The sequence below is a fragment of the Euprymna scolopes genome, chromosome 26 (assembly GCF_053919585.1).
Source record: "Euprymna scolopes isolate OS-2025 chromosome 26, ASM5391958v1, whole genome shotgun sequence".
Lineage (NCBI taxonomy): Eukaryota > Metazoa > Mollusca > Cephalopoda > Sepiida > Sepiolidae > Euprymna > Euprymna scolopes.
In genome coordinates this window covers 100,289,622-100,314,627 of record NC_136507.1, presented here as the reverse complement: position 1 = coordinate 100,314,627, position 25,006 = coordinate 100,289,622, and the positions used below count along the sequence as shown (strand labels likewise).

Below are 25,006 nucleotides of genomic sequence, written 5' to 3'. Positions count from 1 at the left end.
TTCAATTTTGATCCCTTAGCAACCCCTTTTTTTATGAAAACGGATTAAAAACTTTTTTCACATGTCTGAGTATACTATATACCAATTTTCAAGCTTGTAGATTATAAATTCGTTCAATAGAGCACACATACACATTTTCACTTTTATAGATATATAGTTTATAAATGAAGATTAACCCTCACCTTTTGTTCATAAAATTTGCGTACATGATTATTTTCCTTTCTTTATAATCATCAGTTTTTATTAAACTTTATATTAAACCTCGCTTTCTTCATTCATAAAATTTGAGTGTGTGGTTATTTTTCATTTTCCTTATTATTATCAGTTATTATTAAGATTAAACTTAAACCTCGTTTTTGTTGTTCAAAATATTTATTTTTGATACGTGATTTTTAAAGAAAGCCGGGCACACGTGCGATCGCTTTTATTACGTATATGATTTATTACCTTTCTTAGGTGTTTGTCTTTGTAAAACCTCGTTTCATTGCCAATACTAGAAGATGTAAACGGCGTTGGCCGTTATTAAACATAACATTAAATTCCATTAAAATGAATTTAGTAAAAACATAATATTAAATTCCATTAAAATGAATTAAGTAAAAAGAAACGGAAAGAAACTGAGATATGCGCATGCGAGTACTATGGGTCTTTTTTCTAAACAGTTCACTTCTTGTAAGTAAAATAAATAATACTCGAGCTGAGATCGAAGTGAGTCAAGTACGATATCCATTAGACTAGCTCGCCAAGATTTTAAAAAGTCTTTTTAAACCTTGTGAAACAGTTGACAAAAAGATAAAATCTGATGACCATCAAGTATCAATTTTTACAGTTTAACTCCATAGCAGCCCATTTTTTCCGGATGAAAACCGATTAAGAAGTTTTCTACATGTCTGATTACCCTATATACCAAATTTCAAGTCTGTAGATCAAATATTCGTTGAGTATATAAGTTGAGGATTGTCCTCACACACACACACACACACTCTCTCTCTCACTTTTATAGATTACAACACTTTAAAATGGCGACGCACGTGTTTTTAGATGAGACTTTTACACGTGTGTCACTATGAAAAAGGTGTCTCCCTAATTTCTAGCGTTATTAGCGATGCATGCAATTTTGCTGAGTCACACCCCTTACAACTATTTATTCTTGTTTAGAGTTCATTCGAAAATTTATAAACTGTCATATATTTTTTGTGGCACTGTGCGTTTTTTCTTGGGGGGGGTCAAAATGCTATTGAAAAAAAAACAATAAGCTCCAAACTAAAAAGAGATAAATTATAAGAATAACAAGTCACGTCTAGAACTAAGTTAATTAATTCAGAATTGTTTTACCCACCTTAGAAATAAAGCTCATTTGAACCTGATGTTTCAAATTAAGAAAACATCAATTGTTACAAGAGGTCAGTCACACAGAAGCCAGTCGAAAAAGAGGACGCAGAACGCTTTTTACCAATACTTCCTCAAGCTACTAACTCAAGAAAGGGAAAAATGAAACTACTATGTATATCAGTGATACACATTGAAAAAATTTGACAATCATATAAACGCAGTTTTTAACTTATATCCACATAAAAATGGTCGCCACGAAAAATTCTATTTCCTGAACAAAATGTTAAATTATATGACTTCCGGGCAGCACCAGTTGACCCGAGAGACCGACTAAAACAAAAGATAACACTGGTATATGTTCAATGTTATTGAAATATTTGTAATATAAATATTTGAAACATTAGCAGATTTTAAAGTCTCAGTAATTATTTAGAAAATTAATATTCATAACAATAAGAGTTGAAATTTTGTTTTTGTTTTTTACAAGGGAGTTACCACTTATCAAGGCCAGAATGCCACTCGGAGATAAAGGTTGATGAATGTAATGTAGCAGCGTAGTAAGTGTTAATGGTATAATTTGGATACAATTTGATTATTTAAGGGGGCGGTTCAACAAGAACTTGTTTACATTAGACTTGAATGCTACCATACTATAGTCAGTCGAGAAGCAGACCAATAGACCTATGTCTTTAGTCGAGTGCAGCAGAATAAATAAAAAGATTGACCAAATATAAAACAATAACAAGAATGACTTGTGGCGTAAAGCTTATGTAGGATATAACAAAGAAACAGTTATAATATATACACGTAAAAACATAAGGAAGTTGATTAATCAATTTATCAGAGACGAGCTTGGAATTGAAGTTTAGACCCTGGCCCAAATCTGACTGATTTTAGTCTTGCATATAGTGTTCTACATTAGTAGTACTGCTTTTTTTTTGTCGCTGTGTTGCGGACACATCGAAAAGAGTCTAAATAAGACGTTAAGGCAACATTTTTAGCAACGTGTACGTAACATTGAAATAACGCCATTTTGTTAACTCTGTATTAAAAGATTGGCGTGCGCATTTATCATATTATTTAATCAGCGTTGTTATAATGCTTTTTCCCGCTGTTCATGCCCAGGGGAGATAACTCGTATCTGTTCTAAGAGGCTCGCATTGCGCTCTTATCATGCAAGCAAAAGGATTAAAATAGAAGAGAACAGCAGTAATTCTTCATAAAAATCAAAATAAAATGTTACATATCCGAACCAAAAATATCAAGCATTCATTGCAAGGGTTTAAATTTAAATTTGCTTTAAATATGCGAATAAATTCTTTAAAATCAATGGTTTTGAATTGAAGACATGTTCGTAATTTTATGTCTGTTATTAGTCTTGATTTTTTTATTAACAAACCAGCAAGGAACCCCGATTATCTTTACTTTATAAAATTAATTATTATAGTAAAAAAATAATTATATATATATATACATATATATATATATATATATATATATGGAAGTTTTAAAAGACATTTGAAAAGACTACCGTAAAAACAACAAACGGACTTCTACTGATTCTATGCTACAACAACAACATGGCAATATATATATATATATATATATATATATATATATATATATATATATATATATATATAGTTGTAGTTTGAAGCATTGTTGTAGAGGAATATATGGAAGTTTTAAAAGCCAAAAACAATGCGAAAAAAGAAAAGGCCGGAATCATGAGAGTAAAAACAAGAAAAATAAACAATCGAGTAGACGAGTGTGTTTGAGAAAAGAAATGTCTAACTGTTTATTTATCTATCATTCCTCACCTCAATGTATGATTATTTTATAACCAAGTTACTGGTATGTCCGGTGTATATAAAGTCCGTTGGTGGTATGGAACTTGGATTAATTTCAGAAGAAAGGTACCTCCCCTTTTCAAAATAGAAAACAAAAGTATATTCAAGATGGCGGAAGAGAAGGGGACAGGACTGCAGAAAGATGTCAGGACCGTAGAAAGGTGTGCTTAGTTTAACCGTATGGAACTGGGGGGGGTAATTTTATTTTATTTACTTATTTATTTATTTATTTATTTTTGTGATAAACATTGGCTATATATATATTATGTAATATTGTATTATTATTATTATTATTATTATTATTATTATTATTATTATTATTATTATGCAGTTAAGGCTTTTTCATTCTTTACAATGATAGTATCGCAGTAAAAATTCATGTGACCTAATGTGTGAGGGAGGGGGGAGATAGCTTTGTTAGACCTTATTTTATCTCTTTTTATTATTATTATTATTATTGTTATTATTATTATTGTTATATATATATTATACTAGTTGCTTATAAATATATGTATTTTGTTGTTGATATTTTCATTTTGTGTTCTTTTATTTTTAGTTTTTTTATATTTGTTTTCGTGTGTAAAGTGTGTAATTGGGTTTATTTTCATGTATTTTATATTTGTTTTATTTTATGGCTATAATATTCTTTCTTTGTTTACGTATATAGACATTTTTTTTAATTGTATAGTACCCAGTAAACGTCAGGTAAATTATAGAATAAGGGAGATAACTTGTTTAACTTTTATCTTTTATCTTTTAACTTGACTTTTATCTTTTTTAAGTTTAGTAAATATATATATATATATATATATATATATATACTATATCTACATACTACGCATACACAAACCCACATATATATAAAAACATATACACACATAAATATATATATACCACACATAGTTACCATATGGATACCATATTCAGTAAATTATCGTATAAGGGAGATAACTCTGTTAAACTATATTTCTTTTACTTTTTTTTCTTTATAAAGTTTTACTGACTTGCTATAAGTATATAAATTTTTTATTTTGTTTTTCTGGTGTTTATATATTTTCCATATATATATATATATATATATATATATATATATAAATGTCTAGAGGTACAGAATTTGTATACAGTTTTAAATATAATGGGCGGAAGTCTTTCGAGAGCTCTTTCAACTATCATCTCATCAGGAGAAAATCGATAGCTTAAAATAATAATACTATGTCGAAAGTGGGGAACTATTGAATGTGCCAGAAATACGGGGACACTAAAGTAAAGTTTATTAACGATTAAAAAATGGTTAAAAACGATTAAAATGTTGGCACAACGAGGGAAAAAACGGGAGAAAAGATTCAAACTTCCCCAAAGAGAAGCAATGCGTTAGATGTTTCTTTCTGCCGGCACAAAGAAGGTTTCCGCACCTTAATAGAGACAGACTCAAAAATCTTTAAATGGTTTCTGGAGTCCGCTCTATATAGCATCTCCAACCATTCTATTTTATATCTATCGGCATAGCACGGGTTGTCAACCAAATGTTGGCCAATAGCAGAGTACAAGGCTGCGTATTTTTGGCACATTCAATAGTTCCCCATCAGAGATCTTTACTTTCGACATAATATTATTATTTTACGCTATCGATTTTCTCCTGATAAGAGGATAGCTGAAAGAGCTCTCGAGAGACTTCCGCCCATTATATTTAAAACTATATATATATATATATATATATATATATATATATATATATAACTACTTCATTTACTCACATAAAATTAGCATACGAAAGTATAGATTTATGCGTAAACTTTAAGTATTTACTTCAAAAGTGCTCAATACGTAGGTAGAGCTAGTTAGTAATTAATAAAATATATATGGCGATTAAGCTACACTGAATATTCAGCGTTTCATTCACTCTAGGATTCGTCAGGCTTATGCGCGAATTCTGTGGTTGTTTCTTGTTTTTATATGGGCCTCTTCTGTTGAGGATTTTAGTTAGCAAATCAGCTTTCTAGTATCTACCGCGCCCCTTCCTATCAGCCAATGGGCATGCATTTTATCGAACAAAGGATCTGTTTTAGAACTAAGTTAGTGGTTTAAGGCAGACATTTTTCTTTTTTATATATTTATATAAATATACATATGTGTACATACATATATGCACATATATATATATACATATATATATATACATACATATATGTGTGATCGTTTATGTATATTCATGTTTATTTCATGTATTTATTTGTTTATTTTCTATTGTTATTGTTAGTTTTAAAGCTATTTTGTATCGCTATCCTAGAGTAAGTTTTATTTTGTGAACACAGTTATTTGCCATTTCTCTTCTACAGTTTAATAGATTTTGGGGTTCTTTAAAGTACAGTATAGAAAATTTTTCGTGGAGGTATAATTTACATGGATCGTCTAAATGCCTACACGTGGTAGCTTGTCTTACTATTTTCTATTCGACTACCGGCGAATGTCCGCTTTCTTTGAGTTCCCAGTATTTATTCGCTAGTGTTGTTTTTATACGGTGTTTTTTTTATTGTCGAATGCACTTTTGTGGTCATAGTATCGGGTTTTGAAATCTAAGGAAGTCATGCCTACGTAATATTTCTTGTTATTCGAGTTTTATTTCGCAAATGTTGTTGCCTGATAAACTACGCTTTTTGTTAGACATTTATTTTGAACTAGGCAAAGTGTGCGGTGTCTACAGTTGCATTTATGTTGTTCATTATTAGTATGTTTATTTATGGTATGGTTGTTCTTGTCCGGGGTTGGTTTGTTATTATTATTATTATTATTATTATTATTATTATTATTATTACTATTTCTGCTAGTGTTGGTTTTATTTTTGTCATGGTGTCTACTTTTTTATTTTTTATTTTATTGTTGTTTACATTGTTTTTATTTAGTATTTTGTTATTATGTGCTTTAATTATCATCTCCAAATTTTCGTAACAACTGTAGGATAACTTTAAGGTATTTTTATTGAAGATTTTGTGTAAGGGGTTGTTTGCGGGAAAGCGTTTTTCAATAAGATCTAGAAATTTCTTGCCAATTTTTTTTTTAACATTTGATTGTATGGGGCCGTATACCAAATTATAGTTCTTTTTCTTCTATTTTTAATTTTATTATAGTCGTTGGTGTTTTGTTGCTTATATTTGATATCGATATTTTTGTATCCACTATTTTTTAGGGCTGTTTCGTAGATATTGATTCACCTGTTAAATGCATTTTCATCGCTTGACTTATTACTGAGTCTACTTACGATCGAGTTAGGAATGTGTTTTATAATTGATGGTGGGTGATTGGACTTAGGGTTTACGTAAATTGGAGTAGCGTTATCTTTTAAGTATGGTTCATATGTGTTTTTATCTAAGTTTAACGTGACGTTCAGGAAGGTTGTTATGTTTATGTTAGATAATACGTCTGCTTTTATGCCTAATTTTTTCATTTCCTTGCGTATGATTTTCTTAGTTTTCTCCCTTGACTTTGTTGGAGTTTTTTTTATTATAGCTAGTCCGTCATCCGTAGTCCGATATCCGTAGTATCATCCGTAGGCCGATATCCGTAGTATCGAATATGCTTGTGGGGGTATATAGAATGAATAATCCCACAAGATCTGATGCCTCTCTGGCACCCATCGCCAAATCAAACGTATTTTTCATCTTAGTTTTTATCCATTCGTTATTGTTATTTATAGAACTGATTTTCTACATTTTTTAATGATGTTGATTTCTTCCGAGGATATATCAGTGTATGCCTCGGCAAATTCTTGGGCAAATATGTTTGGCAAATGTTTCGAAATAAGGAGTGCTTCGGCAATTTTAAGATTTCCAAGGTTTCTGACTGAGGTAAAGATACAAACGCGAATATTACGTTGTATGCTGTTGTATGAAATAATACATTTGTGGAATGAGGATATTCTAGTGTTTATATGTTCTTTAATGCGTTGGTGTAATGGTCTAGTGGTACTCCCTATGTAGGATTTGTTGCATTTAGTGCATTGCAGGTCATAGACCACGTGGGTGCGCAAACATAGGGCTGTACCTTTGATGGGACAGTTAGATAAGGAGCAAGCGTCGGGTGTATGTGGTGGATGTTTCCGGGTTGGTGCTGTGTTAAGTTGGTTCCGATGTGGATAAGTTGTATGTTTAGCTTCTCATGGTGTATGACTCTACGGATAGTTGATGAGATTCTATCGTTGAAGAAGGGGGCTTGAGAAAACAGGTATTTGAGAGAGTTTTGTGTTGGCGTTTTTTTCTTTTTCTGAGGATAAGGTGGAATTGGGATAGCCGTTTATGGAGAGGGTGTGTAAGAAGTTGTTAGTGTGCAGAATTTTGTTGGGTTTGTTAGTGCACTCGTTGCGTATGCGTGAAATCTCTGTGTGTGCATAGCTCAGTTTGTCTTTGAGGGGTAAGGTGGATCTAAAGTGTACAAACAAACGTCTGCAGGCGGGTTTCCTGTAGAAACCTATATTAGTTGAGTGGGAACACCGCTCAACTGGAAGAACAATATAAGGTTACGACCCACTCCCATTGAGTCTCAGGTCCTGACTACTAGATAGCAGAAACTGATTACCAGATGTGACGTCAGGCATATTCCATCGTCAGAATCTATAATGGTTCAACTCCAACGCCTATTCCGAAGCTTCATAAAAGCTGTCAATATCTCTTACGGTTAGGATCGATCATTAGTGGATCAGTAACTTGATTTTTCCGAACCGACTGTCGTGGTTCTGATGTTTATGGGAGGGGGTCGAGATCGAATGTCTATTGGTTTTTCCTCCAAAGGTGGTGATTCGCTAGTGTCGTCCGAGTGACATCTTGAATGGTTCTGGTGGCGTTTATGAGTATGTTTTGGTCTCCGCACGATATATATATATATATATATATATATATATATATATATATATATATATATATATATATATCATGCCCTTGACTCTCTTATTGATACTAGAATGAAGTGTTATTCTTGCAACTCCTGATGAAAACTCTCCCCGAATGAAACGTTTCCTGTTTTCGCAAGTAGTCACTTGTGGTTTTGTCTGCTTTGGTAAGAGTTTATCAAAGACGGCTCTAACCTTCTGTGCAAACATGATTTCCGTCGGTGAGATCGCTGTTGGGGTATTAGGATTAGATGTAATTCTGTACACGTGTAAGAACTGTTAGAGGACTTCATCCGTCTGTGTACCTCACGTTTTTTTGTGCTCTTTTGAGTGTAGCCATGAATCCTTCAGCCAGCCCATTCGTTTTATGGTGATATTGGGGCGTGGTGATGTGTTTGATCAAGAACCGATCGGAAAACCTTTGAACTGCGGATTTGAACTGAGTTCCATTGTCGTTTAAGATGCAGTTTACTACACTGAAAAATTATTGTTGTCCCTGATGTGTGTCTTTTGCATCTTTATACCTCCGGGCACTTGGTGTAGGTATCGACTACAATTAAGTAATAGTGGTAATTGGGAGGACCTGCAAAACCTATGTGGATTCTTGACCCTGGCTGGTCAGTTTTCGGCCAATGTTTAATTGTGATATCTGGTGCTTTTGTAGCAAGAGTTAATTAATCATCTTCATTGCGTCTTTATCCATGTTAGACTAGTAGCTTCTCATTAAGCTTTTCATCCGTTTTTTTTCCAGGGTTCTCCGTATGAAAATTTTTTCTAGAGACTTACCACTCTTTCGCTATATAGCGAGAATTCTTCCTTTTCTGCTACTATTTTAATTTCAGGTAGGTATATTGGAAGCTCTATGATTGCATTGCCTATTATTGTTTTTATTTTGGAATCGGTACGGCGTCCAGAAATTATGGAATCCTCAAAAAGTCATATTTTTCTTTCGTATCAATCATCCACATGGTTAATTTGTTTTGATGACAAACCATAATTTAGTAGGATAGTACACCATCTCAGTAGTCTATAGGCAGTATATGTCAATAAACTCTTTTAGCATCCGAAAATTGTTAGTGACGGCTTATGATCGGTTTGTAACGTGACAGTTCTGCCATGAAATTTCGTTACCATGAATATAATACTTTTTCGATTTGTGAGTACTGTCACTAGGCTGATAGTAGCGTTCTAGATGCATAAACAATCGGTTTTTTGTTACCGTCGGACATTATATGTAGCATACAAACTTCAATACCATATGAGCTTGCGTCGTTTGCTACTATTATTTTCAGCTTTGTGTCATAGTGCGTAAGAAACAGTTTAGATGTTAGAGTATCCTTGATTCATTCAGGCGTTCACTTTAAAACTGTTTCCTTCTTTAGTAGTTCATTTAGTGGGGTGCGCAAGTCAAGTATGTTCTTAATGAAGATCTGGCAGAAGTTTGCCAGGACCAGAAAACATTGGAACACATGTACATTATAGAGAGAAGACATGTTCTTTCTAGCTTCTGTCTTCTCACCGTCGGTGAATCTTCCATTTTTATCTCGTTCATGAGGAAATCACACTTTGCTCCTTTTACTTTAAATCTGATGTTTTAATTTCTTTTAAAGACCTCGTGTATGTTTGGGAGGATCGTCTGCGGATTTACTGGCAATAACGAGGTCGTTCAAGTATGCGAAGTCGAGTCTGCCAAGCATGGTATCCATGATCTACTGGAAAATTGCAGGTGCGACTTTGATCTTGAAAGTTAATCTCGTAAACTTATAGAGTCCCCTGTGCGTATTGATGCAGAGTTTAGAGCATCCCTCCTCAACGGGAACCTATAGATATGTGTCACTTAAATCCACTTTAGAGAATATTGTACCCCATTGGGTAAGCTGAAAACCTTCTCTAGTGTAGAGAAGGGATAGTACTCTTTCAGAGCCGCATTTAGGCCCGTGGAAAAATCCGCACAGACACGAATTTGGTTGATTTTCCTCGTAACGTATACGATAAGGGTAGCCCATTCACTGGTGCTTACCTTCAATAATATTACGGCTTTTTCTAGCCGATCCAGTTCCTTATAAATTTTCACAACTCCCGCAAATGAAATGTTTTGCTTCTTATTGAAAACAGGCAGACCGTTTCCTATACCACGATCAGCCGGCCACCGAGGTGTGACCGACAGACGCGTTATAGTAAATGTCTTAAAGCGGTCTCATGAAGACATGAAGATGGGCCAGCCATTAGGGTCTGTGTAGTAAGAAGAAAATCATACCTGAGATGTTGGATCTGGGTGTGGCTGCTTTCCTTTCTCAAGATGATCTCTTCACCCTGGTGGCATTCTGGTGGGAATCTTCATTTCTTTGTCCTCAGGGCCGCCTTTCGACTTAAGACATTTATGAAGGCATTCATGGCAGACACAAGAAAAATGACACGCGACACAATTGTAATATACAAAGGTATAACTAACTATTTTATTTTACATTAGAGATACAATATATATTACAAAAAAAACAATTTACAATTAATTTTTACAATAGGCTTTTCAAAGCTAACTAACCTACCCTAACTAGTGTTGAGGGAGGGGGTGGCCCCCCTCATTTACGGAGAGACAGTCTATGCGTCCTCACATCATGGTGGTCGTGCAGGAAAGAGACAGAAAGATAGCAAGGGGATTATGGGAAGGGGTTTCTTTGTATCTCTACGCTCATGGACAATTTACCACCCGTCCATGCTGCAGAGTGTGTTAGAAACAGTGGCACAAGGAAATAGTGCCACATCCCTCCCTATGCTATCCGAAATTTATGAGTATTCATAAATTTCAGAAGTCCCTAATTTTCCGTGAATGGTGCGTCAACCGGCCGTCAGCAATCAATGTCTCCATGCTCTACGTTCCATCAGGAACTCAGTGAAGCAAGTTATTTTTTTCCACCAGGCTCCTGGTAGACTGGTATACTGCTTCAAATACCAGAGAGGGTAATCATCCTCGCCCTCCATCGAGGCAATGACCTCATGATTTCAGTTACTGGATTTACACTTTCTTAAGCAACCATTATAATATTTTTTAACAAAGCCGGATTTTACGTGAGTTCATCACGCCGACCTATACGTATTTGACTAAGCCGGATTGTACGTGAGTTTATCACGCCGACCTATACGTATTTGACTAAGCCGGATTCTACGTGAGTTTATCACGCCGACCTATACGTATTTCACTAAGCCGGATTCTACGTGAGTCTATCACGCCGACCTATACGTATTTCACTAAGCCGGATTCTACGTGAGTTTATCACGCCGACCTATACGTATTTGACTAAGCCGGATTCTACGTGAGTTTATCACGCCGACCTATACGTATTTCACTAAGCCGGATTCTACGTGAGTTTATCACGCCGACTTATACGTATTTCACTAAGCCGGATTCTACGTGAGTTTATCACGCCGACCTATACGTATTTCACTAAGCCGGATTCTACGTGAGTTTATCACGCCGACCTATACGTATTTCACTAAGCCGGATTCTACGTGAGTTTATCACGCCGACCTATACGTTTTTTAATTTAGTCTGCATAACATTATTTTCGTAACTGGATTTACGCTCCCTTCAGCAACCAGTATAATGTATTTTAACCAAGTCGGAGTTACGTGACCTCATCACGCCGACCTATATGTATTCCAAGTTATTACTTCAGTTACTGGACTTACGCTCTCTTCAGCAACCAGTATAATGTATTTTAGATAAGTCGGGGTTACGTGACCTCATCACGCCGACCTATATGGATTTAGTAAAACCTTGGTCTTCAGAGGTTCTAATCCAATTAATTCTGTTAGAGCAAGGAGTCTGCCGCCGAGCGACCAATAAAAACTATCCACCACGGAATATTTATTAATTATATAAAGAATTAACTAAGAAGGGCACTCAGCCTTCATGAGTTAGAATACTCAATTAGGGGGAAAAAAATTTCCAAAAATAAACAATTCAGAAACCTGGTATACATTAAATCAATGAAATAGGGTGTTAACAATTTTTTTTTCTTAAAAAGAAAACATTTTTAAAAAATCATTTCAGAGCACCTCGGTCACAATTAGAATTTGTTTACACAATGCAAACGCATTTCAGTTATTACATTCATAATTAACTTTTTCCCAAATTTCAGGGTACATTTAAAAAGTATGTGTATTTTTTCAAAACTTGATTTACAAAAGACCATTAAAATTTAATTCCAAAATTTAAAAATTATTTCAAGTATTTTGGTTCATCGTTAAAATCAATTTATGTTAGTTAACTTCTTTCCAAAGTAATTCATTTATTATTATAAAAACCAATCTTCTCAAAAGGTCATAAACTTCGAATAGACCCATTTTTCGTAATACAATTCAAAAATTATTCCAAACATTTGGTTCATTATTAAAATTAATCTTCCGAAAAGATCATAGACAATTCATTTTGAATCAATTCACCCTTCACAATGAGATTCAGAAACATCCCAAATTTTTCATTTCGTAATTATTATTTTTAAAATTCAGTGTACATTTAAAGTTATTTAATTGATTCTTAAAAATCATTTCTTCTTATAGGTCATTATCAAGGTCATTTCGAATTCAGAAACATTTCACGTTAATTAACTTTATTTTCCAAAGTAATTATTTTATCATTTAAAAGCAATTCTTTTCCTAAACTCACTCACAAGGATTATTTCGAATTAATAAACTCCCGCCACACCTGGGAGTCACATTAGTTAACGACCAGTTCTGTATAGTTAACAGCTCGAAAAAATTAAAGTTTCAATTTAAGGAGATCTTTCTAGACTGAGGAAATCTTTTCTTTTTCTTAATAATTAATTCAATTTTACGTATATACTCCTCAGTCAATATTTCAGGGACCCCTATCATACGGTCCAATTTCAAATAAACCTTCAATTAAAGAATTTGCTCGAATAATTCTTCCTTAAAATCATCTAGAGTTCAGGAAAATCTCTTTCGTTAGTCAAACAATATTTCCTTAGAAATTATTAAAAATTCAGAGAATATTCGAAATGTAATAGCGTAATTTTTTCTTTAAGAAAAACTATGAACATTTCAGAGAACTCTTAAAAAATGAACGTAATCATGTAACAGTTGGCTTTTCCAAACACTCGAAGACTTCAAAAAAGTACTTTAAGTGCTGTTTGAATAATCGTCTCAGTTTTTATTTTTAATAAAAAAACAATTGAAGACATCATTTAATGTAATTTAACGAAGCATAAATAATTTTGTTCTTTAAACTTGGTAGAAAAATTAAAAAAAAACTCCAAGTTAATTCGTTATTATATGCCCTCCTGCAATCAGCCATGGGGGTTTAGCTATACAATCATTAAAACGCAAGAGTAGAGAAAGAGACCGAGGGGGAAAAGAAGGGGATAGAGACAGAGCGATGTCACTACACACCCTACCACCCTCATGATATCATTACGTAATAACAAAAAAAATCTTCGACAATTTTCTCTCTCGTCCTCATAGACCCTAAAAGGTAAGGGAATGAGAGAGAGAGAAAGATAGAGAGAAGAAGAGAGAGAGAGAGGCAGATAGCATTGTTCTACCACCCATTCCTCAACACCCTCGCAAACACCATGACGAGGTCATCTTCGCTCTTTCCCATGTGCGGCCATTGTTTTAAAAAATGAGTGACAGGTAGACATTAAACATTTCTACGAGTTTAAAACAAATAACTAAATAGAAAAACAATCTTATTTTGAACAATTTTGTAAAAGGCATTCTCACACAAAAAAAAAACGTTCACATTATGTAATCCAAATTTTTAGCAATCCATTTTTTCTTTCCTTTTTTTAAACAGACAAATCAAAATTAATAAAAAAAACATAATCAAATAAAAAAACCATATATGTTTCGGCATTAACTGCTAATCTAACCCGAAAAAAAAAAACACATACACTGTTCATGGAATAAAATGTAATGTAAAAGTTCTATTTTTTTCAAATCTGAATCTAACACTTGCAAAGTCAAAAGCAATTTTTTAAAAAGTCCTATATTTTTATAAACCTGAAATAAAGATCAGATAAAAAATGTTAGGTATCCTTTATTTTCTTTCCTTTTTTTTTTCTTTTTTAAATTTATTTTTCGAGCTTCGTGTTTGAAGGATTTTTTTCTTTTTCTTTCATGTAATAACAAGATGCATAGATATACACACATATAGATATATATCTTGAGAGAGACAGAAAGAGAGAAAGCGTGAGAGAGAAAGAGATATTGCATATTCTAGAGACACTTTTTTCTCATCTCTGTTTTTTTTTTTGTGTGGGACACATTTCTTACTTTTTTGTTCGAAGGGTTACTTTCAATACTCTTTTTTTTTTTTTAAATCGATCCTTTGTAAACTGTTTTTTTTTTTTTTTTTGTAGGTGCAAGACAGTTTTTTGTTCAGGTTCTGAATTTTCCTTTTTGAGTGCGTTTTTTTTTTGTTTTTTTTTTTGTGTGCGCGTGTGTACTGGTCTGCCATTTTTTTTTTTTAATTTTGCCAGAAATAATAGTTTTTTTTCCGTATTTTAAAACCGTGGACCATTTTTTTTTATTCGATTCGTCTAGTGGTCGTTATTTTTGGTTGTGCCGTGGGTTTAAGGGTCGAAATTATTTCCATGCTGGGAAACAATATGTTCTGGTCATAGTGCATCATTTATACTGCGACACAGATGCGACGAGATCCGTCTGGTAATTAACCAGGGTCAATCCTGAGTCTTAAGGCAACATTTATACCACTATCAGCCGGCCACCGAGGTGTGACCGACAGACGCGTTATAGTAAATGTCTTAAAGCGGTCTCATGAAGACATGAAGATGGGCCAGCCATTAGGGTCTGTGTAGTAAGAAGAAAATCATACCTGAGATGTTGGATCTGGGTGTGGCTGCTTTCCTTTCTCAAGATGATCTCTTCACCCTGGTGGCATTCTGGTGGGAATCTTCATTTCTTTGTCCTCAGGGCCGCCTTTCGACTTAAGACATTTATGAAGGCATTCATGGCAGACACAAGAAAAATGACACGCGACACAATTGTAATATACAAAGGTATAACTAACTATTTTATTTTACATTAGAGATACAATATATATTACAAAAAAAAACAATTTACAATTAATTTTTACAATAGGCTTTTCAAAGCTAACTAACCTACCCTAACTAGTGTTGAGGGAGGGGGTGGCCCCCCTCATTTACGGAGAGACAGTCTATGCGTCCTCACATCATGGTGGTCGTGCAGGAAAGAGACAGAAAGATAGCAAGGGGATTATGGGAAGGGGTTTCTTTGTATCTCTACGCTCATGGACAATTTACCACCCGTCCATGCTGCAGAGTGTGTTAGAAACAGTGGCACAAGGAAATAGTGCCACATTCCCTTCAGCTCAAATTTGGCTATAGCCTTAGTACATCTTCCTAGTTCCGATGAAAAAGCTAGTGGAATTATTTTTTTACTCGTCCTTTAATTGTTGTGCCTCAGTAGTCACCTTATGGCAGAAACTGTTTACCGATTGGTCCCAGAGTTGAAATCGCTCCATCCAATCTGTTCCGAAAAGATTTTCGATTGTCTTGTGCATAAAGACTCTTACTTTTTGGTGGTACTATTAAATGTAACAGGGAGTATCTGATCTTCAAATTTTATTTTATCGCCTGTCACTGCACGAGCTTATTTGTTAGTGCTCCTCATGGTTGTTTTTTTTTAACCTTTTCCATATTTGTATGTTGATGATTGACAGGCATGAACTAGAATTCCGCTGCAGATCTTGTTTAGGGTGTTAATAGTTATACATTTCTACCGGTTGCTCTCGATTTAATGTTGGATATCGCCTGTCGGACTCTGTTATTACTTCTGTTCTTTCTGCAATGTGTCGATCTGTGGCCTTTCCTGCCACATTCATTGCATGTTTAATTTTTGTAAAAACAGTCTTTAGCCGCTGTTGGTCGCCGCAACTTGTAGCACTGACTTGTAGGCGATTTTGGTTCAGAGATTTGATAATTACTATTTGATGTTTCCTGGGATGTCTTTTTGTTTTCTTGTTTTTTCCCCAGGGAGTACTCTTTGGTCTGTAATAAGTCCTTTCTACGTATAACATGCTGGACTCTTCCATGTTACTTGGTTCATTCCTTACGCTGACTACGCTTTAGTAATGTTCTTTCGGCTTTTAGAGCCTTGTTCGCTTTCGAGTCTTTAGAGAACTCTTCGTCTTATCTCTGTGTTTTTCATCGGGACGAGACCCTGTACAAAATCAAACACTTGAAATCATTCGCTGATAGTTCAGACAGACGAAAGTAATCGCAGTGTTTGTTAACAATGGACGTAAAGGTAAGATAATCTTCGTCGTCGCGTTTCGTCAGGTTAAACACTTCCATCTTTTGTAAAAAAAAAAAAAAGAGTCGTATTCGGACCTAAAAGTTCATATAAGCGTTTGATCGCCTCAGAGAATTCCAGTTTGCTCGTCTTCCTGGGTAGTCAATAAACTTACTGTGTTCTGTGGTCCCAAGTTTCCTTAAACTAAGCTGCCCTTTTTGACATTGCTCCACTCATTAGCAATCAACAGTAATTAAATTTTCGTATTGCCTATAAAAAGCGTCAAACGTCTTATCCTGTTCCGATACGTAGGTGAAAGTTTCAATCGAATTCAATATGGTGTGTTGGGAAAAAACTTCGCTCTTATCTCTGTATTCCATTCTGTTCAACATTTTAAAGAAAAGTGCCTCTTGTTTCTTCTGTTGATGCAACAATTTCTATATATATATTAATTGGATTTTTTTTATTTTTGAGATGAGCATTATATGTTAATTTTATTTTATTTCGGACTATTAGTCTCATCTTTATTAGTTGTTGTTTTTTTTTAATCTTTTTATTGGTTCACAACGTTTCGGCCAACTTCCTCTGGCCTTCGTCAGGTGGTAACCGCGACGGATAGGAACTTCGAATCTCCTAACTGCATTCTCAGCCATCACTGCCATCCGTAGTTGTTGTCGTCTCACCACATTTTTGACCAATTACCTCTGGCACGCTTTGGGTGGGATTGAAACCGCTATCTTAAACAATGTTCATCTGGAACCGTAGAGATTCAACGTATCTATCAACTGCGCCACGGGCCCCGACGAAGGCCAGAGGAAGTTGGCCGAAACGTTGTGAACCAATAAAAAGATTTAAAAAAAACAACTAATAAAGATGAGACTAATAGTCCGAAATAAAATAAAATTAACATAACAATTTCTACTCCAACATTTGTTGCGGCTGTTGTTGTTTATCTTCCTGCTCCTTGTAGAACTGCAAGAAAAAATTGTTTTTGTTGCTGAAGATGCTGTTAAAAATGTAACTGAAGATGTCTATTTTGTTCTTTTAAATTTTCTCTGTTTTTTAAGCAATTGTGTTATAATGGCCTTCCAGTCGTCCATCTTGGATTCCTACTCCAAGCGAATGACAAGAAACTTTTTTAATAGGAACACAGAAAAAAGCATCGGAGGGAACAAAAAATGCCCTATCCTTTTTTTTTGGTGTGTGTGTGTGTGTGCGTGTGCGTGTGTGTGTGTGTGTGTGTGTGTGTGTGTGTGTGTGTGTGTGTGTGTGTGTGTAAATGCTGTAATTTGTTATCACTTAAGGTTTTAGGTTTAAAACGTTGAAAGCCGAAAGAAAAAAATGAGGGAAAACTTCTTATAACATGTTTTTACAGTGAACAAATATGGCATCTTTGTATTCTAGCCAAAAAATATGTCCTTTCTTTTTCTTTGATTTATAAAATAAAATGTTTACTTCTAACAACAGTCGGGAAAAAGAAATATTCAAAATCTCGAAGAGAAAATAATTTGGAACCAATTAAAAATTGCATATATCAATTTACAAGTTTGCATATAATTAATTCAATGAACGAGTCACTACGACAGACAGGTGTGCGAAATTAGGCCAACCTTTAAACATAGACAGTTTTTTTTCTGTCTTTGTTTTGCAACAAGTCAAGAGTTTAACCTACAATATCGCTTTGTAAGAGAAGTTAATTTTTTCATTTTTTCTCAAGAAAAGAAAAAAATTGTATTTATATATGTGTTCCATGCGCCTCTTGGAAATAAGGATTTCGAAGTCCCACTACGAGAACACAATTCTATTTCAGTTCTGGAAAAATTGATCTGACATTCACCAAAACGAAACAAAGAGGATAGACTCATTCTAACATACTGGAATATTACTCCGATCAAAGAGTATTTTATAGCTTTACGAAACCATAACTCACCCATGCGTGGAATATTGTTGCCACATCTGCGCTGATGCATATAACACTAGTCCCTCACTCTTAGACAGGGCAAAAAGCGTATCCAATCCAATATGTTATGCACAGTCGGTCAAACTCAAACTTACGCCTCGTAATCGTTGAAATGTTGCATTCATGTGTCTGTTTAACAAGTAGTTTAATTTAATCTGATGAACTCATAGCACTTGTGTCACCCTGATGTACATATTTCCGAGTAACTTAACAAGCATCAAATCCCACCTTTTTACTGTTGGGGTCTCTAGATACCCGGAAGTTTTTCCCTCGGAAAGCTAAACTCTGGAATTCCTTCCCTGTTCCCTGCTACATTGACTGTACTAACCTGCAGAAGTTTAAATGTAATATAAATAGATATCTAGCGGCTCAACTTTCCACTCAACCCCCATTAGATACGATCCCAAATAGCGGTGAAAAGGGTAAAATGGACGGTCTTTAATTTTACTAATGTGGTTCATCGCTGGAGCCTTATTCAAGTAGAACACTCCATATCCTTGGTGTTATCATGGTTGTTGCTATCCAGGTTTCCATATCACATGCGGATGCAGATCTCGGAGATAATCCTTCGTAAATAGACGACATCGTCTTTTAATTTCGGCATAATGGACCGAGGAAAACAAACTGTTGGTCTCTTGTCTAAAACTCATCAAAAAGAGAAAGCGGAAAGAAGTAAGAGGAAGGCAAACACGTAAATGGGTTTCTGCAACAATGCAAAAATCTTTGCTTTCTTCAGTTTATAATGCATCCATATGGTTTTATGTTTTTTTTTTATGCTTGTCAAAATGATGGGAGATGTTCCGGTGTATGGCTTTACGAAGATATATCACCTTTAATCTTTACTAGAGAGGGGTACCCGGCGTTGCTCGGGTGTTTGTAGGTGTGTGTGGTGTTAAATAAAAAAGAAAACGGGGGTGGGGTAGGATCGAAGCCGAAGCCCTGAGGCGAAGTTTGAAAATAAAATCGGCCAACCAGAATGAAGCATTGTTATAAGCGAATAAGTGAAAGATGTTTGAACGTCGTCGAGCGTTACGACGACGACGATGACAATGTAAGCATTGTTATAAGCGAAGTAAGAAAAGAAAACAACGTTTTAATTAAGCGGGGGCGGGGTAATCAAAACATCGAAAATAAAAACAAAAAAAACTAACGTAAGGCAAACGAACGATGAAAACAGCAACCAACACGTGCAAAATGGCTTAAATAAGCCTGTTTCCATATTAAAATTTTAAAAATCGGTGGGTGCCCGGGTGTTTTTGGGTTTCGCTAAGAATAAGCGAAGTAAAAAAAAAACAGGAAAACGAACGTTACGTGAAAAATGGCTTAAATAATACAGGGTTCAATATTTAAATTTAAAAAATCGAAAAAAAAACATCTCACACCACGATTCGAAGCCAAAACGTTTAGATAATTAACCAAGGCCTTAACTACCTGAGCTAAACCGAAGCATATGAAATTTGTTCGGTTTTTCAACTATTTAAAGTAAATCAGGTTAACGTTTCTCTCTCTCTCTCTCTCTCTCTCTCTCTCTCTCTCTCTCTCTCTCTCTCTCTCTCTCTCTCTCTCTCTCTCTCTCTGACTTCGTCTGCCTTACTCTAAAGAGTGTTACTAAAACAGAAAATGGCGTCTGGCTGGTTTGTTTTTTTTGTAAAAACTTCGATTGCTAATATTTTTTGTAAGCGTATTTTTTTTTTACTTCACATTTTTGACTTGTTATTTTTCGTTAAACTATCGTATCTAAGTATTTTTAATGCGCTAATAACTTTGGTAACGTTGTCATAGCGTATAAGTTCATAGTTTAGCTTGTGTGAGGGTTAAAAAATTGTTTACTGATAACAACAATGTTTTTAAATTCAGACTGCCATTACAGCTTACTGACGTCAAGATCACGTGACATGACTCAGCGGGTTTTAAATACAAGTTGACCCAAAATAAACGGCCCTGTGTACACTTTATGTAGAAGAGTTGGCGCCCGTATTTTTGGGGGCAGTTATAAATCGATTTAAAAAATGTCACTTTTTGCCCCCCCCCCTGCAGAAAATCGATCAGTTGACGCACTTCTGATGGTCCTTTTGGGCCAATTTTTCGATATTTGTCGTTCGGAGGGTGGGGCTTTTATATGAGATTTTATTTATGAGACCAAGTTTGTGAATTTTTGTTCCGTCGGTCAAAAGTTTTTAGCAGACACACAAACATACATTCATACATTTTCGCTTTTATATATATATATAGATTAAATACACAATAAATAAGGGAATAAAAAAATATTTAAAATTTTATATATGTGTATATATATATATATATATATATATATATATATATATATATATATGTATATATATGTGTGTGTGCGTGTGCGTGTTCTTGTATCTATGTATATATACATATATATACATGTATATATATGTATATATATAAAGATATATATGCACATAGCCAGACACACACACACACACATATATATATATATATATATATATATATATATATATATATATATATATATATATAAATATAAAATATCCCTAAAAAGATAATAAAGGCAAAATCTGTAACTGTATTCTAAAAACAATGCTCTTTTCATACCTAAAAAAAAAAAAAAAAAAAAAACTACCTTTAAGCAAGACATATTTTCCGTGCAGGCTGCAATAAAACAAGGCACGAATATAAAGTTTGGCCAAAATGGAATTGCATTTTACATTAAAGAAAATGGCTGACTATATTATTTAAAAAGTATGGTTTCCTCACAAACTGCCTATCACGACTTGGAAATCTGGCATAAAATTCTAGGACACTATATTACAGCTGATATTAAAAAATTCCCAAACGTAGTCGAAGGCATGAAAATAATACCTTAAAACGATCTCCCAAATTGTGATGTGTATGCACAGGGGAAAATGACAAGATATATAAGCCGAACGCCAGACAAAAAAGCTACGAAAATTATCTCACTTGTGCATTGTGGCTTAGCAAGTCCGATCAGCCAGATGGGGAGAAATAATCTAAGGTACGTTTTGAACTTTATTGATGATTTTTCCGGTTTAATTATAGTTTATTTTCTTTTAAAAAATCCGACACTATCCTCGTTACTAAGAAATATTTAGCTGATATTGCCCCGTACGGCTCAGTAAAATGTATTCGCTCAGACAATGCGACTGAATTTACTAGTAAAGACTTTGAACTTCTATTAATTAACCACCGTATTAAACACGAGAAATCAGCGTCGTATTCCCCCTTCCAAAATGGCACCGCTGAAAGGGCATAGCGAACCCTTTTTGAGATGACAAGATGCCTACTTATCGAATCGAAATTAGCACATAGTTTATGGATATACGCTTTAATGGCAGCAGCATATATCAGAAATAGATCGTTCAATACAAGATTAGGACAAACGCCCTATGAAGCGTTCTGTGGTGTAAAACCTAAAATGAACAGAATGCATCTATTTGGTTCTGATTGTTTTGCATTTATAGAAAACACCAGTAAACTAAATACTAAAAGCGAAAACGATATTTTCGTAGGTTACAATAAAAACAGTCCATCATTTTTAATCTACTTTCCAACCCAAAATGCCATAAAAAGGGTTAGATGTGTAAAATACAATGATACATTAAATTTTAAAAAATGGCGATCCAGTGGATGAAAAATGTGAAATATTACCCAGCATCTTAATCGATCACAATGAAAATATTAATAATGACGACGACAATTACAGTAGAACTTCTGACGAAAACAGTAACCAGGCACGTCGATACCCAATAAGGGAGCGAAAAAGGCCAGACTTCTTACAAATTAAAAAAATACAAGATTACGCAGTGGATTACTGTTACTCGTTAAACAGCGCACCGGAAAGTTATAATCAGACGATTAATTCAGAAAATCACCAAGAATGGGAGCAAGGTATAATATCTGAATTGAAAGCTTTATCTGAAAATAACACATACGAAATAGTGGCAAAACCAACAGATAAAAATATAATTTCTTCACGCTGGGTTCCAAAAAATATCACAGCTTCTGGCAGTGAAACTTTTAAAGCTAGATTTGTTGCGAAAGGTTTTTCACAAATTTCTGGAGTTGAATATTTTGCAACATTTTCACCAACGACAAATTTAACGACAATTAGAATTTCATTACAACTTGCCGCTCAATACAATTTAAAAATACATCAAATGGATGTAAAAATGCTTATTTAAATGTTCCGATTGACTGTGAAATCTATATTTACCCTCCAGAGGGATTTAAAATGAAAAATAAAAATTGGGTGTGGAAATAAAATAAATTGTTATATGGACTAAAGCAAAGTGCACACAATTAGAATTTAACACTTCATAATTATTTAATAGAACAGGAATTTCAATGTTCCGTAGACGCGTGGATGTATACCAAAAATATAGGTAATAAATTATTGATTTTGTTTTTTTGGGTTGACGATATCTTACTCGCCTCAAACTGTGACAACACTTTATAAGATGTTAAAAATGGCCGATCTTGGACGACTGTCATGGTTCCTCGGTATAAAATTTTCCTGTGAAAATGAAACTATAACTATGAACTAATCACGATACATTGAAAATAGTCTGCTCATGTTCGGAATGCAAGATTGCAAACCACGTAAAACTTCCGTCGAAATTGACATAAAAAATATAGAGACCGAAACAAAATCCATAGATAATCGATTATACAGGGAAACGGTAGGGAGCCTCATCTATTAGATGACCGCAACTAGCCCTGACATATGTTACACTGTAACACAGTTATCTCAAAACTTATCGAAACCGACAATTAAGGACCTTAATCGTGCAAAACAAATCCCTCGTTACCTAAAAGGAACCAAAAAACAATCATTAATGTTTAAAAAGTCTACATATCCTTTAAATTTAGAAGGATTTTCAGATTCAGATTGGGGTAACTCTGAGGATAGAAAAAGTATAACGGGGTATTGTATCAGACTGTCAAAGACTGGACCTGTGATCTCTTGGAAAACTAAAAGCCCTTTCTACTTGTGAAACAGAATATGTGACTCTTATCTATTGCGCGCAGGAGGCAATTTTTCTGAACACCCTTCTAAAATCTATTTTAAAACCAGACCTAAGTAAAAAAAAAACCTTTAGTAATTCATTGTGGTAATCAGAGCAGTATCTTATTAGCAAATAATTCTATGATTCATCAACGGTCGAAGCATATTGATATCATATATCATTTTATAAGGGATGAAATAAGACAAAATATAGTACTCATACTTATGTGACGTCTGAGAATAATATAGCCGACATTTTCACTAAACCTATAAAAAGAATAAAATTAAGACATTTTACAACCGAACTTTTCGGAATATAATTTTGAATAAATCTCTTTTCAGAAACCTAAAAAGCGAAGCATGAACAGTCAAATCACACCAAAAAATAAAATTGTAAAGTGCTCCACGCACGACCTTAAACTGCGACCATTTCTACCTTACTAACCAAATTAACCAACTAATACCTAACATAATGTTTTCAGTTTTTATTAGAAAAAAAAAGAAGCTTGTTAAAACCTTTTCTTTGTAAATTTCCTTTTTGTGTCTTTTTTTGGCAAACATTTGTTAAAACAAAAAATATATATTTCTGAATTTTTGTGCATATGTTTATATGCATTTGAAAAGTATTCTATTTGTATGTTTATATATATTTGAAAAGTGTTTATTTTCATATGTATAAAAAGCAACTTCTTTTTGCACACATTATACCAATATATTAATAATTCTTTTTGACCAATGAACATAAAGACAAATCCCCCCAAAAGCAATAATTTTATTGGTTTATTTTTATTTGTTCATTTATTTGTTTATTTTTATTTTTATTTATTTATTTATTTTTCCTTTTCTCAAGTCAAACCAAAATTGAATCAAAAAAGGGGTAAAATGTTTTTGACTCCTAATGGGGGCAGATATTTATTTGCTATGCACCGCAGTAAAATGTGGCACAAGGCCGGAAGGTGCAGAACAGGCGAGCTCCCCTAAAGAAGGGGCACTCTCGCTCCAACAAAAATTGCCGGGGCACTCCCCATTGACATTCCCCGATAGGGGCGCCTCAGGCGACAAACAATTCACTTGCCCCACCAGAAAGCCCAGTGGCAAGGCCTGGGAAGGTGGACCTCCTAAGTAGTACCCAAGCAGTGTACCTCAGTCCGACAGGTGCTGGGCCGAATCTCGGCCCCCTCACCTGTCGGGCTGAGTGTCAACAACGGATCCTTGAGGAGTACTCTACCCTGTCTCCCTGCAGCCGAAGCCGGTAGGAGATCTTCCCCATCAGACGAACTAGTGGGGGTATGAGACGAATGGATTCGCCAATCATTTTTATAACCACCGGCTGTGCTAAACAACCAATGAAAACCTTTCAAATTTACTATAAAAATTGTTGAATTTTGGATTCAATCAGTTTGCCGTTAACTACGCCACGGACCGCATTTGATTCTTGGCCGCCATCTTGGTTAGTGCCAATTACAATAAGGATCTGATCTGAACTATGCCGCCATCTTTGTTCAACAGAATGTCTAAAAACTTAACATATATATTGGTAGCTCAAATTTTCGACCCAAACCGAATAAAAAGCTTGCCCTATCTCTGAATACCCTTTATGTAAAATTTCAAATGTTTAGACCGGTAATTGGCTGAGTAATTTGATAGAGACCGCAGAGGTCAATTTTTTTAAT

General features: G+C 34.4%; 1 long non-coding RNA gene across 1 annotated transcript; it reads right to left on the bottom strand.

Moving 5' to 3' along the window:
* Positions 1-10,487: 10,487 nt before the first annotated feature.
* On the bottom strand, positions 10,488-15,431 carry LOC145248309 (uncharacterized). Its single transcript, XR_013863360.1, has 2 exons — positions 11,588-15,431; positions 10,488-11,146 (listed from the first exon to the last, which is right to left on the bottom strand). It is a non-coding gene; the product is annotated as an uncharacterized LOC145248309 (long non-coding RNA).
* Positions 15,432-25,006: the final 9,575 nt, after the last annotated feature.